Below are 18,782 nucleotides of genomic sequence, written 5' to 3' on the forward strand. Positions count from 1 at the left end.
GATTAAGCGGTCGTGGAGTAAGAGGGCAATAGCGACAGAAATGTGTAATTTGTACTCAAAGTTTGTTACGACTCGGGGGCTTAAAGTAATCCTACACAAAGTAAGGAGTTTTGCGTATACTACAATACGGGCGAGGAGTTGCATGTCGCCTCTCATTCCATTCCTAGTCAAGATAGTAGCGGTTCTAATCTTCTTGCAATTCTAGGAAAGAAGACGTGACGCTCTGCACTTTGTCGATAAGTGTATGGTTCTGAATGACATTAGGAGAGACCGTAATTAAATAAGAACAGACTTACGTAACACGAGGCAGTCAAGTGTCCTCAAGAGAAGAAATTGAAAAAAATGTTAGTTATTTGAATTATATTTTACATAACAAAAAGGGGTTAATAATAAAATTATTTAATTTGTTTTTTTATAGCTAAGCACTTTTTCTTAAATATCTTACTTATCTTTACTTTATTGAATAGACTATTCCTTTACCGTTATAAAAATAATATTTTACGGACAAAGTGATCTCGGATACGTTTTAATAAAAAGCTTTCTTTTTTCTCAATCTGGCCATCCATGTACCTCGTGAACAACTATAAATATGGTTTTTCATCTTTGTACTGTCGTAACTTTTGTGAATGTTCATTCTTTCGGTTTTCTTAAAATATTCTTCTCGTAATTTCTTATTTTACTAAGCATTTGGCACCGTTAGTGTTATTAAAATTGTATAAATTAAATTTCCACTTACTAACAATTTAAAAAGTGTAAATCATCCCTGAAGATGGAGTAACATCTTAAAAAGATGTTACTATGATTCTAGTATTCACATCCATGTAAAGGCGATTACCGTTTACTAGGATTTGAACCTCAGAACTTTTGACTTCGAAAATCAGCTGTTAAACAACTGATCCGGTCCGACGGGTCCGGTGGGCTTTTTTTTATAACCTCCGGGATCATGTTTATATGATGTTTGCGACAAATTAATTTTATTCTTGACGACCGACAATTATAAACATAACAGTTTAATTTTAAAAACGACTATTGATTTGAATTTAAATTAACATCCCTGAAGATGAAGTAACAGCTTGGAAAGTACTAGGATTTACACTTTTTAGATTTTTGTTAAGTAGAAATTAATTTTATACAATTTTCTATTTTATTAAAATGAAAAATAAAATCCTAAGTTGCGACGCAAATCAATACCATTTTTATTAATCTTTTGCAAGACAAAATATATCGCATAAATTGTTTAAAAATTTATTTTTGCATTTTTAGTCACACCTTCATAAATATTTTAAACGGTTGTAACAATTTATCAACTTAAAAATTATTAAAAAAAATAACACAACTATTATTAATTAAATTATTATTTAATAAAATAACATAATTCTAATTAACAGAATTTACGCGTTTTCTTTTTATTATTATAAGTAAACGTTAGGAATTTAAATCCGATAAAAAAAAATCAAAAAATACTACTTCTTAATTCAATTCAGGTAAAACAAAGCATAATGAAATGAAACACATGGACAACTACCAAACTGTATAAATAACGGGCATCGATGAGAAATGCGCACCTCGCTTATAATGTTTTCTTATCGGCTTTCATAACACCACAAAACAACGTTATGTTAATTTCTGGCGGGTATCCAGGTTTTACTTTTTTTTTCGTTTTTATTAGACAGTACTTTTTACTGTAATTGTTAATATATATTACAGTTCCGAGTTTGTAATAGATTTAATTATTTTTAATGTACCCCACGAGAATAATTTTCGCAGCATTAATAATTATTATTCTATATTATTAAATCGATATAAAACAGGAAAATGCCTATTATAATCAAATAAAAAATATTAGTAATAAATATGTAATAAAATAGTAATAAATACAAGTTAGGCGTGATCTGTATTATAAATTAAAAAATTCCACTGTTTTGCTTGCAAATAATTAGAATATTTATTTTAATGACGCTCATTATTTTTTTACGTGATTAAAAATAATAGAAATTACATCAGTTGAAAATAAAAAAAAATAAATGTACATCAAGCGATCTAATTTCATATTCTTGAATTTAGTGAAACTAATCTTGAAACTTCTGTGAAACGTAAAAGCACGAAAATATTTATTTTAACTCATCTTACAGTTATAATTTTTAAGGATTAAGACAATTTTTTTTAATTTAAGTAAGATTAATTTTTTTTACGGTTCGTATTTTTATTCATTCAAAATACGATCAATCTGAACTCATAACACGATTTGTTAGTTTCCTAAACAAATCACGATTCTTCTTCAAACGTAAAGCTCTTTTTAAATCATTATTTTTGTCAAATTGGGCTCCTTTCAGTTCAATTTCACTTTGTTAAACTAAACAAGACAAACTTTTTTTATTTTCTGGATGGAGAATACATTTTGTGAGTGTGAGGAGGTCGTATAATCTTACATATTTTAGTTTTTTTTCTTTTTTTTGTTTATATAGCAGGCATTTTAATAAAGTTGTTATAAGCTTATACTGATGATATCGTCATGCCAGCTGAAGATCCGATTTCGTTACAGAGGTTCGCTACATTACTGCCAGAACTGGAATTTACAGTTAAATCATGGTAAATAAAAAATTATGTTTTTTTCGGAAAGCGGGAAACTAAAAAAAACATGAAAAGCGATGGTACAGAAAAAAACGAATAGAAGTTGTAAAGGTTTACAAATATTTGGATGTAACACATTCATCAAAATTATCTCTGGAATGCATTTTAAGGAAAAAATTACAAGCGGCGAAATCGGCCGAAAATACATTTAGTATTCTGCTGTGCAACGATTAATATCGCATTTGAGAAAAAAACCGGTTATATTTAATATGGTGTGTAGATCGATAATTTGTTACGGTGCCCAAAGTCGAGGGTTTAGGATGTACGATAAGGTTGAGATTCTGCAGAGATTTTTCATTAAAACAGTATTTTGTTTTTCCGCAGAATACGCTAGCTTATAGTTTGTATCTGGAAATCGTACCGACGTCTATCTTTTTGCATACAATTAGACTCCATTTAAAATAGGTACAGCGTTGTTTCAAGCCGCCAGAGACAAAGTATCCAAATGTTTTAGTACGGCATATTATAGAAAAAAGAATGTATTTTTACTACGAATGAAAAGAGTTTGTTCGAAAGTGTAACGTACCGCTCGACTACATCTACTTAGAATTTAAAGTGAATTCTATTGTAGAATGTTTAAGAATAAAATGCAGTCAGATTACATAGGTATTTTGAACAACAGTCGCAGTCGTCTAATTTACAAAGAACTAGACTTGACGGTTAATTATGTATACGGTAATGAAAATTTTAATTTAAATAAACGGTATTTTAAGGGAAGAGCCGAATTGATTTATCTGAACAGATAAATCATTTCTATTCTACAGGGGATAAGGATAAAGTTTTTTAACAAGGAATTTTTGGAAATGGAGAATCTGAAGCGGTATCTTAATGGAAGTGTTTTTTTAAACCTCCAGGACAACCTTTAGGTATTGTTTCAGAGATGAAAATGCCATGCCTAACCGGGATTCGAACCCGGGACCTCCGGATGAAAGACCGAGACAATGACACTCGCGCAACGGAGGCCGGCTTATGGAAGTGGTTGGCCAGTATTAAGTATACTTTAATAGTATAATAAAATAGTATAATAAAAAGGTTTGGAAATATAAATATTCTTTAATTCAGTAATTTAATCTTTAATAAAAAGAAATTTTTTTCTTTTAAGTACCACAATCCTTCTGATGGCCATAGACAAAAGAGGGACCAAGAGGTCTTTTGTAAAATATTTTAAGTTTGTAAATATTATTTCAATGAAGGCTGTTATTATTACTATTATTAAATTTTTTTTGGAAAAACTGAAATGCTACCATTGAATGAACCTGGATCAGTCATATAGGAAGAAAATATAAGCAGTACAGAATAAGAAGGAGGGACGTATGTGTGAAATCAGATGATCATATTCATAATAACAGTGCAAACATTGAACGCAAACGAAAATATTAACATCCTTTACATTCACATTAACATTCCTTGATGTCTGGCAAGAGTTTTTTTCTTTTTAATAAAGTTAACAAAAATATTTTAGAAAATCGACAAGAATTAGAAACAACCATTTCAAATAGAAGTTTCCTAGGTCACATGATCCAAATTGACCCACAAAGATTAAACGAAAAAACGTTTTGATAAATTTTGGCATCTCGAAAGTTCATGCGGGTACATTAAATAAATTAAAAATATTCCTTTCGGCACGCCGGAAGGCGGAGGTAAATTTCACCCGAGCTAAATAGGGGATAAAAAAGATTTCTAACTTAATATTAAGAAAAACTTCAAATTTACGCAATACAATGGTTTCATGTGAAAAAAATTATCATTTCACATAGGTAAGTCCACCTTCTTACAAATCCAGAAAAAGTTTGGTCATCCTTTGCCGTAAGAGTTGGTCATATCAAAAATTGCTTCAAACATAAGTTTTAGGTAATGTTTACAGGTTTAACGATCAACCGATTCGATACTGTGCCAATTAAGGGAGGTAGATGTTTTTTGTCTTCAAACCACCATTTTTTCCACCACCTGGACCAATGATTGGTGATATAAAAAAACTTATTGAAACAAGTTTTAAGCACTTATCCAAAGAATAGTAGGAACTTTAAACAAATTCGACATTTTACTTAATAAGAAAGTTTTAGCGATAATTTTTCCATTTTTTTTTTTGTTTTGGTCATCCTTTGCCGTAAGGGTTGGTCATATCAAAAATTACTTCAAAAAAAAGTTTTAGGTAATGTTTAGAGGACTAAGGATCACTTTAAACCGATGCGATACTGTGCATATTAAGGGAGATGTGATTTTTTCCCACAAAACCCCATTTTTTCCACCCCGTGAGCCAATGGTTGGTGACATCAAAAAACTTTACTTACAAATATTTTAGGCCCTTATCCAAAGAATAGTAGGAGCTTCAAACGAATTCGATATGTTACTTAATAAGAAAGTTATAGTGATATTTTGTTTTTTCGAAAAAGTCCCCCCTCCCCCAAATGGACCGATTTTGGCCGTTAACGAACTCGACCGAGATTTTGGGTCGATGTTTTTTTTAAGGAACAATTTGAAAGTGATTGGCGCAAAATTACGGCAATTATCGTGTCCATAAGAAAGTGAAATATATAAACTTTTGAGCTGACAGTGGTTTTGGTGTCTGGGGAATGTGAAACGCGAAGATATGTCGAAATTTTCCGGAAGTCGAATCATGGTACCCATTACAATAGGTAGCTTTCTTATGAAATCTACCTAAAACATAAGAATGTCCAGAAATAGAATGAAATAAACTATTTTGTAATTTGGGGGGGGGGGGGTACTCATTTATAACCCTTTAAAATTGGATGATTCATTCGGTTTGAAAAAGAGATTTTACATAAATATAAAAACAATAATTTATTTTTAATTATTAAAGATCTTTTACTGATTTTGAATAAAAGTCTATTTAAAACCACGACCTCGTTTGTATTACAGTAAACATCGGACCTTTAACAATTATACCATGTCATTATTTTCAAGTCATTTAAATATAAAATGATTAGTTAATATTAAAATGTAAGCTGCCCTATCCTATTCGTATTGTATTAAAATATAATATAATATTAAATAACATTAATATATTATATTATAAATATTATATAATATTAAATTTTTATCGTGTCATTACAGGAGTATTATTCGTATTTTTTTTTTATAAATTTGGTTTTTGTAAGATATTAATATTATTACGTTCTATTAGATGAAATGTTTAGCAAATGTAATACATTTTATTACTTTAGACAGTAACACTCTTTCACTCATTCTACTTTGTAATACGTTGACATTAGATTATAAACAAAAAAATATATATATATATAAATATACCTTTTACTTCAGGGTTATTATATTTTTTCTGTTTAGCCTCCGGAACTACCGGAAAGTATTACTTCAGAGGATGATATGTATGAATGTAAATGAAGTGTAGTCGAAGTGTACTCAGAACTTCCGCACGAAATGCCGAGACGCTACCTACTCGGTCACAGAGGTCGACATTAAAATTTCTAATTCTCCGTTGGAAATCTAAATTAATTAGTATCTTTCTCACAGATTTATCGAGCTTAAGACAAAAAAACAATGAAAAAGAGATATTTATTAAAAAAATTAATAGATATGCTTTCTGTAAATCTTGTAACAAAATAAATTTATTACAAATTAAAAAAAAAAAACAATACAATTTAATAATTATATCAAAGGTGATACTGTAATTTAAAATTTTTCTTTTAACAATGTTTCATTAAAGAAAAAAACAGAAAGAAAGAAACGAAGACATCGATAGAAAAGTGCAATTAGAAATCGTGACAAAAAAGAAGAAATAATACGTACTTCATTTACATTATATTAGTCAATTCAAAGAACGAATGAAGAGAAAAAAGTATAATTGAAAACATTCACTTTTGACACACTGAAGATGGCCGTGTACTAATTACGAGTTGAAATAATAATAGTTGTCTTTACTGAAATAACCAAAGTTATTTCGTTTTGTTTGTCACGTCAATCTCTGGTATTTCACGTTTTTTCTACCATAAAGATTTTAAATCAGAAATACGGAATGATTACGATGAAATAAAAAAGTTTAAAAAATATTCCGTAACGCTTTTCAAATTAACCTAAGTAGCAAAGGATTAATTAAAATTTTATTATAATTATTTCACGTTAATAAAGTAATAATGTTATCTGAATAATTCTACATTTAATATAAAATAAATTATATTAAATTCTCAAAAAAAAAAAGATGAATAAATTATAATTAATCTGTTTACAGGAGAAATAGTAGTTTTTTCCGGATAATTATTAATCTGTGAAATAGAGGTAACCGAACAGGAAATAAACAAAATATAAAAATATATATAAATAATCTACTGAAAATGAGAGTGGTAATAATAACACATAGATTGTTATTATTTGAAACAAAATATATTTACACAACTATTTTAGTTTTACTACGATAAGCTTATTTTTACAAAAAAATTTAAAAACAGCTTCTAAATCTCCGTACTAATAATAGAACATTAATGGAAATAAAAAAAGTAAATTTAAATAAGAACTAATTTTTTTTTGCCGCAATGTTTTAATCGGTTCCAGTTTACGGAAACCATTAATAAATTTGAATACGAAAAAATGATACGCAGAAAGGGCATTCCATTGAAATCCCTTAAAGAACTTTATACGTTTACAAATGTACACATATGTATCATCTTATAGAATATATATATATATATATATATATATATATATATATATATATATATACTAAATGAATTGTATAGAAGTGGAACAGGACATGCCCCAATGCAGTCTGTAGGTAGTTATGGAGACTAAACAATTTTGCTTAGAATTGAAACAGCGCATGTCCTGGACTTGTTTGTTACAATTCTAAACCTTATGATAATCTGCTAATTGATGAACATTTTTCTAAGTTATTTAGACTTTTTCTACTGCTGATGTGGTGAAACTGTTCGTAGGTTTTTTTTTAAGTTTATATTAAGATTTTAATAGTTTAAAAAAATGAGTGACAGTGATAGTTGTGGGGATAAATAAAAATAATGAAAGCGTAGAGTCGTAAACAAGAATTCATGGAAAGCAAAAAATTTTTTAATTGCAGTTTAAATAAATTGCTAAGAAAATTTTTGAAATAGTCATAATTTATTAAAAATCGCAATGGAAGCCTAAAGGCACTTCTCGTAAGCCAAAGTATTGTATTGAGTTACGTAAAAACAGTTCCGTCCGTCTATCTGGTTGATAGAGGTGGATATTGTTATTTTTTAAGAATAAAGTTTATTATTTTTACTAAAGATTTTAATTCATAAAGACAAACACAATGTGAAAATAAACATTTTTTATTCCTTATGTACCGGTTTCCACGATTCATATTTACGGGTAGAAAACAATGAACTGGACAGTCCGTTTTCTGCATCTACGAAAAGTCGTTCTGACTTTTTGAGGAATGCTCAAGAGATGAGATTACTTAAAATGGGAATATAAGATAAGTGTATTATATAAACTATTGTATTATATATCATATATATTAAATAAATTTTTAATAATGATGACAAGCTTAAAGTTTTACAAAACGAAAGCGCTCGGTTTGAATTTGTTGAAAACGAAAATCAATTTTAATATTTCAAGAGAATTTTTTATCCAATGAAGCAACCAGAAATTCGCTTTATGTGAAATAGAAAGGTTATCGTTATCAGCGATGTAACGTCGACCTAAGCAATAAATAAATAGCTTGTGTATATGAAAAGTTTATATTTACAAAGAATTTGGTAGGCAGTAATGAATTACGTAAAAAAAAATAATAATAAAATATAAAGTGTCTATAAAAATCGTTTCAATATGGTCCCTACATTGAAATCCCCACATACGCGTATGTCTGAAAACATTTAGTTTATCTGCTATCCACTATTTTATATTTTGATCATAAAAATTTATTTTTCAGCAATATTTAATTGTATAGGATGAAATTTCGTATGCTGTTGTGTACCTACAGTTTACTTGAATAAAAATTACAATCAAAATGTGGTTCATGCTAGATGAGGTTCCGGCTGATAACAAATTACAAGTTTGAGATCACCTAAATGAAGCATACCTAAACGGACGGACCGGTCGGGAGGCCCAATAGGATATCCTGTAAGGTCTCCCGATCTCAATTCTCTTGACTTTTTCTAACGGGGCCATTTAAAAACACTGTTAACGACACCGCCGAGTAAGCCATAGAAGAACTGCGCACAAGAATTCTAAGCGGGATTGAGAGTTTTCGTCAGATACCTGGTATCTTTGAAAAGAGTCAATGAGTGAACGTCTCGATGGATATATTTTAAACAGTCATTTTGAACAGCTAATATAGTTTCTTTTATTAATGTTTTATTTTCTGATACGTTAATCTATTATTGTTAAATAAATTCTAATTGAAAAAAAAAAAATAGAGTTTGTTTAATAACCAATATCTATTCATTAAACGAAAAAGTGCAATGCAAATTTTTTTCAATATTATTATTTTTTTATTATATTTTAATGATTTCAATAATATGTTATTTTATTGTAATATTTTCAACAAGTTAAATTATAATTTATTATACGATAACATTAATAAAATTATTCCAGTAAAGATCGTGTCGAGTTATTTAATTTTAATCGGGAGGAAATGAAAACTGGTCCTTAAATCTTATGTGACTCGCTTCTAAAATGTTTGCCATAACTTTGTTTTTATTGAACGGATATGAATAAATAAGGTATCTTTTTTCTCGTAAAACGCTTAACATTTTTTTGTAATAACGTAACATTTAAATAAATCAGCGGTTCTAGAGATATAAATAACTGAAAGATTTACATGGCCGTCAGTTTGAAATGGATTGAGATATCAAGTTCATTATTTTTATATAAATAAACATCTATGTACGCTAGCAGTATACTAAATTTCAGCTCGATACGATTAACTGTTCCTCAGAAATAGATTTTTATATTTCGACATACAAAATGACGGATAGCCAATAACTGAGCGTTTCCGGACATAGTCGATATAAAGTGTTTTCTTTATTTCGATGTGGGGGACCATCTCCTGAACTCTTGAAACGGTTTTTATAAACAGTCATATATATACGCATCAAAAAATAGCTATATCCTACATGTTTTTTACGTGGACCGAAATTCTCCTACCTTATCAGTTGTTCATTACAGGCCAAACATTCCCCAATAATTTTCAATACATGACAAAAGATCTCAAAATACTTTAATTATACATTAATTTTATTAATGTATAATAGTAGGTCTGTAAATAAAGTAATGAGACTGGTTTAGAAAAACTTTTTATTTACAATCCTCTTATCACCTTCGAAATAGTTCTCTTCGGAAGCCACGCAAACGCACTCCCATGCTTCGTAGCAATGTTGGCAATCAGAAACCGGAATATTCCTCAGATGGTCGATTACATTGTTTTTTATATTTTCTACAGTTCCAAAATGATGTCCTTGAGGTGTTTTTTTTTAAAGTTGGGAACAGGAAAAAGTGTCACGGACTCAACTCAAGTGAATAAGATGGTTGAGGAACTACAGGAATGCTTTTTTATAGTCAAAAACTCATTAATGGAGAGTGCATTATCATGGTGCAGCATCCAGTTGTCTTTGATGGCTTTTTCACATGGGCAACTCTTTTCCGCAATCTTTCAAGAATTTCTCGGTAAGTATACTGATTTATAGTCTGTCCTGTAGGCAAAAGTTTCTTATGAACAATGCCATTACTATCGAAGAAACAAATTAGCGTGGTTTTTATTTACTCATTTTTGCTTTTTTGGGACGTGGTGAGTTTGAAGTGTGCAATTCCTTGCTCTGGCGTTTTTTTTTTCTGGATCGTACTCAAATATCCAAGATTCATCACCAGTATTAACATATTTTTAGAAAATCAATTTCTTAGAAAAATGAGGTTTTTTAGGGCCAATTTTTCACAAACTTTTTTCACGTCTAATTCGTTTGTCAAAATTTTATGGATTGTGGTACGGTTCAAATTCAATTTTTCTGCATTCATTCTGATAGTTAATCGCCGGTCCTACCGTTTTAAGTCTCTGATTCGCTCAACATTGTCGTCAACGTTAACGGTCTTCCAGAGCGCGGATCGTACACAACTGATTCCCGGCCCTCTGAAAATGCTTTAAACCACCTAAAAACTTGGGCTCGTGACAGAGCGTCATCTCCTTACATCCTTTTCAATTTTGCAAAAGTTTCAGTAGCATTCTCACCGATTTTAACACAAAACTTGATCGCACAAGGTTGCTCGTAATTAGTATCACTCATTTTTGTAACGCACAACAAAAACTCGTTTCACGAAAAGTTTGTTTACGTCTTACGTGGCAACAATAGGCTAAAAATATTAATACCTAATATAAATCGGCTGTTAATATAACCATATGTTTACTAGCAACTTTACAGTGTTGCCACTTTGGCTGCCAAAAAAAACTAGTTTCATACTTTATTTATAGACCTCGGAATTGATATCTTTCTTTTTTTCAATTTCTAATTGTTTCTACACAATAAAGATCGTTCGTTATTCGATCAAGCGACAAATCCTATCGATAAAATATAAGATAGGATTATATAGCAGATATATTCTAATGAGCAAAATCAGCATATTGACTAATAATCCTACGAACAGTATTTTATCTATAAAAGCTTCTCTATTTATTCTTAATCACAGTTTATTTTTAGATTCTAATTAACAGTACACGCAATCTGGTCAATCTATAGTATAATATTTAAAACGTCTTACGCATAGAAACTGTAACATTAACGTAAATATTGTGAAACGCTTTCAATTCAAGATTAACTTGTTTGGGAAAATAAGTTACAATTAAAAAGCTTTCAAAAAGGAAAATGATTTTTAAGCGTATTAAACGAAATCTTTTTGAAGACAAAAATCGATTAGGACAGGTCAAACGAATGGACCCACCGGGATGGTCTAGTGGTTAACGCGTCTTCCCAAATCAGCTAATTTGGAAGTCGAGAGTTCCAGCGTTCAAGTCTTAGTAAAGGCAGCTATTTTTACACGGATTTGAATACTAGATCGTGGATACCGGTGTTCTTTGGCGGTTGGGTTTCAATTAACCACACATCTCCAGGTATGGTCGAACTGAGAATGTACAAGACTACACTTCATTTACACTCATACATATCATCCTCAATCATCCTCTGAAGTATTATCTAAACGGTAGTTACCGGAGGCTAAACAGGAAAAAGAAAAAAAAGAAAAGGTCAAACAATGACGCTTTCATAACATAACAGTATCTTATTGAAGTAAAACGTTACGTAAAACAACTATTCAACTCGTTGATTAAAATTTTGAGAAACGGGAAGTATCAATTACGACTGTATCTCCCAACCCCTTGACCATTTGTAACCAAAAATACAGATTAATGTAATGGAATCATCAAATTAGTACAAGAATGTGAAACAACAAAAAATGTTTTTTGCCCTCACCCTCTTATAGGGTGTTTAAATAAGACTAAATACCATCAGAAAGTGTTTTAGTTACCGAAAGGGAACTAAATTACGTGAAAAAATTGGCCAACCCTTTGAGTAAAGTTTTGAAATCTGAGACCTATTAAATCTGTTTCTGTCTCCTGCCTTGACCAATCCTTTACCAAAATTAAAAGGCAAATCCCATACACAGAAATCATCGTGTCAAATTTCATCCGAATCAGTCTATCCAGTACGGAGAATAATTAAGAAGAAAAAATAGGCGCCGTACATATATCTGGAATTTTTCAACGCTAACATATGTTTGTTGGATATAGGGGTCATGGAAACGTGAAAATCTGCAAAAATCACCACATACAAAATTTGGCCCCATTAGCAATACTTTCTCTTGGGTATAGTATAATCAACTCACCGTTGGTCTAGTGGTGAACGCGTCTTCCCAAATCAGCTGATTTGGAAGTCGAGAGTTCCAGCGTTCAAGTCCTAGTAAAGCCAGCTATTTTTACACGGATTTGAATACTAGATCGTGGATACCGGTGTTCTTTGGCGGTCGGGTTTCAATTAACCACACCTCTCAGGAATAGTCGAACTGAGAATGTACAAGACTACACTTCATTTACACTCATACATATCATCCTTATTCATCCTCTGACGTATTATCTAAACGGTAGTTACCGGAGGCTAAACAGGAAAAGAGAGAGGTATAGTATAATCTATACCTAACACGATAACTATGTATCCGGCAAAGTAATAAGTTAAACTGTTTAACGATTTACAAAATTCAGGATTACCAGGATTACGCAAAGAATTATATGAAAAAATAATATGCTTACACCGGCCGCTGTAAATATGCAGTTAACGCTGCAGAAGTAAATCTGCGAGCAAGTATAGAAATATTAACGCATTATAGAATTATAATTGTTTTATAATATTGAAATATGTTATAAAACCAAGTAGTTCATTAGATGTAAAATAAAAATTCACTTGATAAATGAAGCGAAGGATTGATTTTTGACTCGGCGATCTGCGTTTAATGCAAGAATTTGTTTTGAAATGTAAATCGTTTATTTACAGCAATATTAATAACAATTTTATAAATTTATTTAGATTTAATTTATAACAAGATGACAAGAAAACAGTTCGGATTAAGATTATCAACTAAGATTTTCGTATATTTTTCTTTAATCTGATAAGCAATAAAAGTTTTCATATAAAAATTAATATATTGTTCCTTAGATAAAAATTGCATTAAAACAATACATACGTATATTAAAAGACGTCAGGTTTAGAAAGATTCAAACAACCATATCATTACAGTCATTACCTAAGAATTATTTCATCATGACCCGAATATTTTTAAAATTGCTTCCTCAGAAAAAACGATGTAATTTAGAATCGTATATGTTGATCTTAATTACGATAAAAAATAAATACATTTATTAACTTCTATTGCATTAGTCCATGAAAAGAAAAGAAAAATGTTTTAAGGAAAATCCGTGAGCAAAAGATAAATTAACAATAAACATTTCTAGTAATTAAAAAAAAAAACTGTACACGTCGTCAGTATATGAAAATTATATAATCCTGATGGAGGATCCAAATGGTTAATTACAATATAGACGAAGGAATGCAAAGATTGTTAAGATATTCTGTAATAACATCAATTAATTCGGAAAATATATTGTTTTAGGATTTCTGTTAAGCTAATTAACATTTGTTATAATTATAATACTATATTAGTTCATACTTAATTAATAAACGTAATTCTGACATGAAAAAATAAATTAAAAAATAACATTTAAAAATTATGAATTTTTTATAAAGTAAAAATAATTAAAAAATTAATTCTAAATAATACAAATTAATTATTATTTATTATATACATCCTGATTTAAAAATATTTCTTTTTTTTTAAAGATTAATTCACCACAAAAGTTCGAAGACTGTACGTTGGGAAAATGAAAATTTTGTAGCGTATGATAAATGGCACGCCTGAACGGGATTCTAACCCGGGAAAGTAATAAATAATAGTTTTAACTAGGAAAAAAATATATAGGTTAAACTACTCGAAACGTTTACGACTAAATCAAGTTATATAAAGTCAAATTTACAAATCTGTGTACAAAGAGGCTGACAAAAATAGTAAAATATTATCTCAAAAAATCGTTACAAAAAAATTAAGGAATGATTAAGCAAATTTTTAAAATATTTAATAGATTTACGTTTCTGACTATGAAATTTAAGCTAAAGCTCATATTTTGATTGTAAAATGTACTTGTAAAAAAAAAGAAAGATTATCTATAGAAAAGAATTTTCATTAAGGGAGTATAAGAATTTTTCCACACGTACCACTTTCAGGAATACGTTTAAAGTTTACACGATGTAACAGTTTTTGTAGAATGGTCCGTTTTTAAGTTTACAAGATTTACGGATCAAATTTACGCTCGTAAATGTGAATTAATAAGAAAGAGTTTTACTAACAGCATGACAAATATCTATCTAAATAAATCGATGGTTATGTTCCGTCTACAGTTGTACGTAAAATATTTTCTAAAAGAGGTAAAAATTACAATAAAAAATATATATATAAATTATACAACCAATAATAAGTTCAGGTCAACGTCATTAAAACCAGTATTTTTACAAGAAAATTTAAAAAGCATTTTTCTTGTAAAACAAACATTTTTTTTTTGTAAAAAGCAGAATAAAAAAAATACTTTTGAGAATCTCAAAGCTTCTATATCGATACGATCTAATTTTTTTTGGAATGAGACCACCGCGCCCCAAGCACCCAAAGAGACAACTCACAAACTTACTGAAAAGGGTAGGATTATGACATTATTTTAAAGGTCGGTCAATTTCATTAACCTTTAAAATGGTTTCAACAGTTTTAGACGTAAAAACCATCCTGCTACAATATATACAACCAAAATTGTAGCCATTTAATTATTTTCCACTAATGTCAAAAGCAAAAAGATGTTAAATGTAAACAATGTTGGTTACAGTCGTCTTAGTCTGTTATTTCTTGGGTCAATTTTTGTTTTTAATGTCCTTTAAAATGGTGTTACAACTCTACTCTCTTAGTTTAACATTTTTAGTTACCATTATACTGAGTGCATAGTGTGGTGGATCTTAGACCGAAAAATGGATGGTTTATAGGTAGATGTATTTCTAAATTTTATTTAAAGGCTACCTATTGTAATGGGTACCATTATTTGGCTTCTGTAAACGTCGGAAAATTTTGACGTATTTTCGCGTTTCACATCCACCAGATCCTAAAACAACAGTCAGCTCAAAAGTTTATAAATACATTTATATATATAAAGTTCGTTAATGGACAAAATCATACCATGGGGGTGAAAATGGAGGGGCTTTTTCGAAAAAAAAAATCGCTATAACCTTCTTATGAAGTAAAATATCGATTTCGTTTAAACTTCCTACTATTCTTTGGATAAAGGCCTAAAACTTATGTAAATATAATTTTTTGATATCACCAACCATTGGCCCAGGGGATTGAAAAAATGTGGTTTTGAAGACAAAAAGAATCATACCTCCTTTAATAGGCAAAGAATAGATTCGGTTTAAAGGGGTCGTTAGTCCTCTAAACATTACCTAAAACTTTTGTCTGCAACAATTTTTGATATGATCAGCCCGTAAGGCAAGGGATGAACAAAATTTTGCGGAATTTTAAGAAGATGGAGCTTGCCGTACGCTAAACACGTGAAACTTTTTTTCACATGCAACCATTGTATTACTAAGTAAATTGGAAGTTTTTCTTAACTTTAAGGTGGAAATCTTTTTTATCCCCTACTTAGCACCGGTGAAATCTACCTCCGCCTTCCGGCGTGCCAAAAGGGATTTTTTTCTCTTTCTAAGTTCTATAAATCTAAAGAAATTAATTTTAAGCGCTATGTACTTACTGAACGTACTTATTTTTGAATTAACCTAATGGCTGGTACTGACCTAAACAGAAAACAAAAAACCAAATATAAAAATATATTTTTTTAAATCTCAAAAGAAATGTAATTATAAAATAATCAGGAAAAAGGTAACATTCAACTTATAAAAAACTAAAAAAACATTATCTAGTTAATTAAATACTTGTTTGTTCACTTTGAATATCTGCTATCTGGGGAAAACATACTTCTGCTACAATGATAAAAATATCTCCTCTGTATTTTTACTTTGCATTTGTATGGTACATAACGTCAAAATATTATAAAAACCATTACTGAAATATTTTTTCAAAATCCTTCAAGAAAAAAATAAAAATAGAATAAAGACATAAAAATAACGATGCTTTTTAACAGAATATTCTAATTAACTTCAGAAAATAACTGAAGTGCTAAACATATAAGATTTTATTTTACTTAATATCGTAAAATAAGCAACATATTGAAAATAAGTAAAACAACTTGAATAAGAAAAATGAAATATCTTTAGTCATTTTCTTTGCTAAATTTCACAGAGATAAAGATCAAACAAGTAAATAAATTTTGTTTCACAATTAAAAAAGAGAAAGAAGAATACCGTACGATTTCTTGTAAAGTCAGTTGATTTTACATAGATTTGAATTCTAGACTGTGGATACCGGTGTTTGGCGGTAGGGGTTTCAATTAACCACACGTCTCAGGAATAGTCGACCTGAGATTGTAAAAGACTACACTTCATTTACGTACATAATATTATCCTCTGAAGTAAGTTATTGAGTGTCATATAAAAACCCCGTCAACTAATAAAATATAATTAGTTGACGTAGTACGCCTACCCATTCTTTTTAGTAATATATGACAAGTGAGCGGTGGGACACAAAGCGAGTGGTGTGTGGCACCACGCTTAGTTTGCTCACGCAATTAGGTTAGCTCCAGGAGCTAGTTAGGACCGGTCGCTTAACTGTTTCGAGGCTAAGTAGCCGTTTGTGGCACAGGCATTCGGTCGTATGCTTTAGGGCGACCGAATGGGGTGGTGACGGGAGGAATGCCGTGCAAGCCAATCTAATTATAACCCTCTGAAGTAATACCTTACGGTGATCACGGAGGCTAAAAAGAAAAACAAAGAAAGATCAAATATATACGGTTGTGGGTGTGCAAAACCTACAGGTATTCCTCGGATTCGGCGACTTCATTAAATAAATAATACGAACGGTTTATATCACTCCACACTCTACAATAATCCAGTAAATCCGCTAAATCAGTGATGGAACGTAGACTACTAAAGTTAAATAATACCTGTTCATAGTTATCTGCTAATTTAATTAAACATATAATACACACCGCAATGCTGTCGATAGATTATGTTCTCTGAAAAAGAGAAGAAAAACTGAATTCATAACAGGTGTTTTTTCTTTTGTTTTTTTAAATAGTTTATATAGTATACTTATAAACTTTAGTATACTTTTATTCTCTTTTAAAGAGAATAATCTCTTTAAAAGACCTGCCACTGAATCAATTTAAACATATTTTAAGTTTAATTTACTAAGCGTTTGACACCGTTGGTATTAATACAATAGTTCATAATAGTCGCAAACATCTTACAAACATGAAGTTACTGTATTATTGACGTACGAATTAATTTTATTCTTGACGATCGACTATTATGAACATAACAGTTTAATTTTAAAACGTTGATTCATTTAAATACACAAAAATTAATTTAAATTAACATCCCTGAAGATGGAGTAACAGCTCCGAAAGTACTAAGATTTACAACGAGTTACTTAAGTTACTTGCTCATATTAGTTTTCGCTAAATAATAATTTATTAATGATATTAAAATTTAATTTTTTTCTTTTTAAATTATTTATTTAATCCTAAACACGACATCGGTAACAATTTCTGTTACGTAAAGGTATTTTTAAGCATTTGAATCAGCCGGACTGAGAGGGTTGGAAGCGAGTAATATAAATTTTCGCAGATCCATAAATTTTGTATTCGTAAATCCGGATCGGTTTCAGAAAATACTTATATAGAAAATATATTTATTAATTCTTTTTCATGTTATTTTTAATCAATTACAGCGCTTTAACCTTTATAACTGAATTTAATTAATATTGTTAGGCAATTACGGAACTCAGAACATAATTATTAGTAATCAATTAAAAGATGCACTTTTACCAAAAACTAATATTATTCTGTTGATGGAGTTTTAAATAATAACAAATTTTATTCAAACCCTAATTTTCTGCACTTGGTTCAACGTGTCATAAATATTTATTGAAATAATTTTCAATAACGCCTTCTGAATTGTGATTTATTTTGCAATTATATTTATATTAAGAATTTTCATGTATTTACCTTAATATTATTTCACGTGTTTATTTATATTTTATAATTAATGTGGAATGTAATCACACCTATTTTTCATTTTATAATGAATCGTGTACTTTGTGATGCTGCTTGTTAACTAGGCTTTACCACGACTTCCAGTAACCCGTTTAAACAAACGCCGGGGCAGCTCATTTTTGTATCCTTGTTGTACCATATCTATCGTTCCTCTTGTGATGTATAAAATGTACTACAATATACCGATCAGAATATAAGATATATATACAATATAAGATTGAACCGGCGTTGCTCGAGTTAGTAATTTCTTCATAAACGGATCCATTTTTTAATAACTTTCCACAACAAACACAAATCTTCCAAGTTGTTGAATTTAACCGTTCAAATCTACCCTGTTTATTACCCTAAAACAGTACGGTTTAAATGAAAACGCGAGGAATGTAAAGAAACAATATGTATT

General features: G+C 29.8%; 1 protein-coding gene across 6 annotated transcripts in view; it reads right to left on the bottom strand.

The window, feature by feature from the left end:
* LOC142327738 (organic cation transporter protein-like) overlaps positions 1–18,782 on the bottom strand; it is a 458,452-nt gene that overhangs the window by 96,197 nt on the left and 343,473 nt on the right. The window contains exon 1 of one of the 6 annotated variants that reach the window (XM_075371033.1): positions 15,962–16,004. The exons of the other annotated variants lie outside the window; for them this stretch is intronic. The gene's annotated coding sequence lies outside the window, so the exon portion shown is untranslated. Of the gene's footprint in view, positions 1–15,961; positions 16,005–18,782 lie in introns of those variants that run through there. 6 annotated transcript variants of the gene reach the window in all.

The sequence above is a fragment of the Lycorma delicatula genome, chromosome 7 (assembly GCF_047948215.1).
Source record: "Lycorma delicatula isolate Av1 chromosome 7, ASM4794821v1, whole genome shotgun sequence".
Taxonomy (NCBI): Eukaryota; Metazoa; Arthropoda; class Insecta; order Hemiptera; family Fulgoridae; genus Lycorma; species Lycorma delicatula.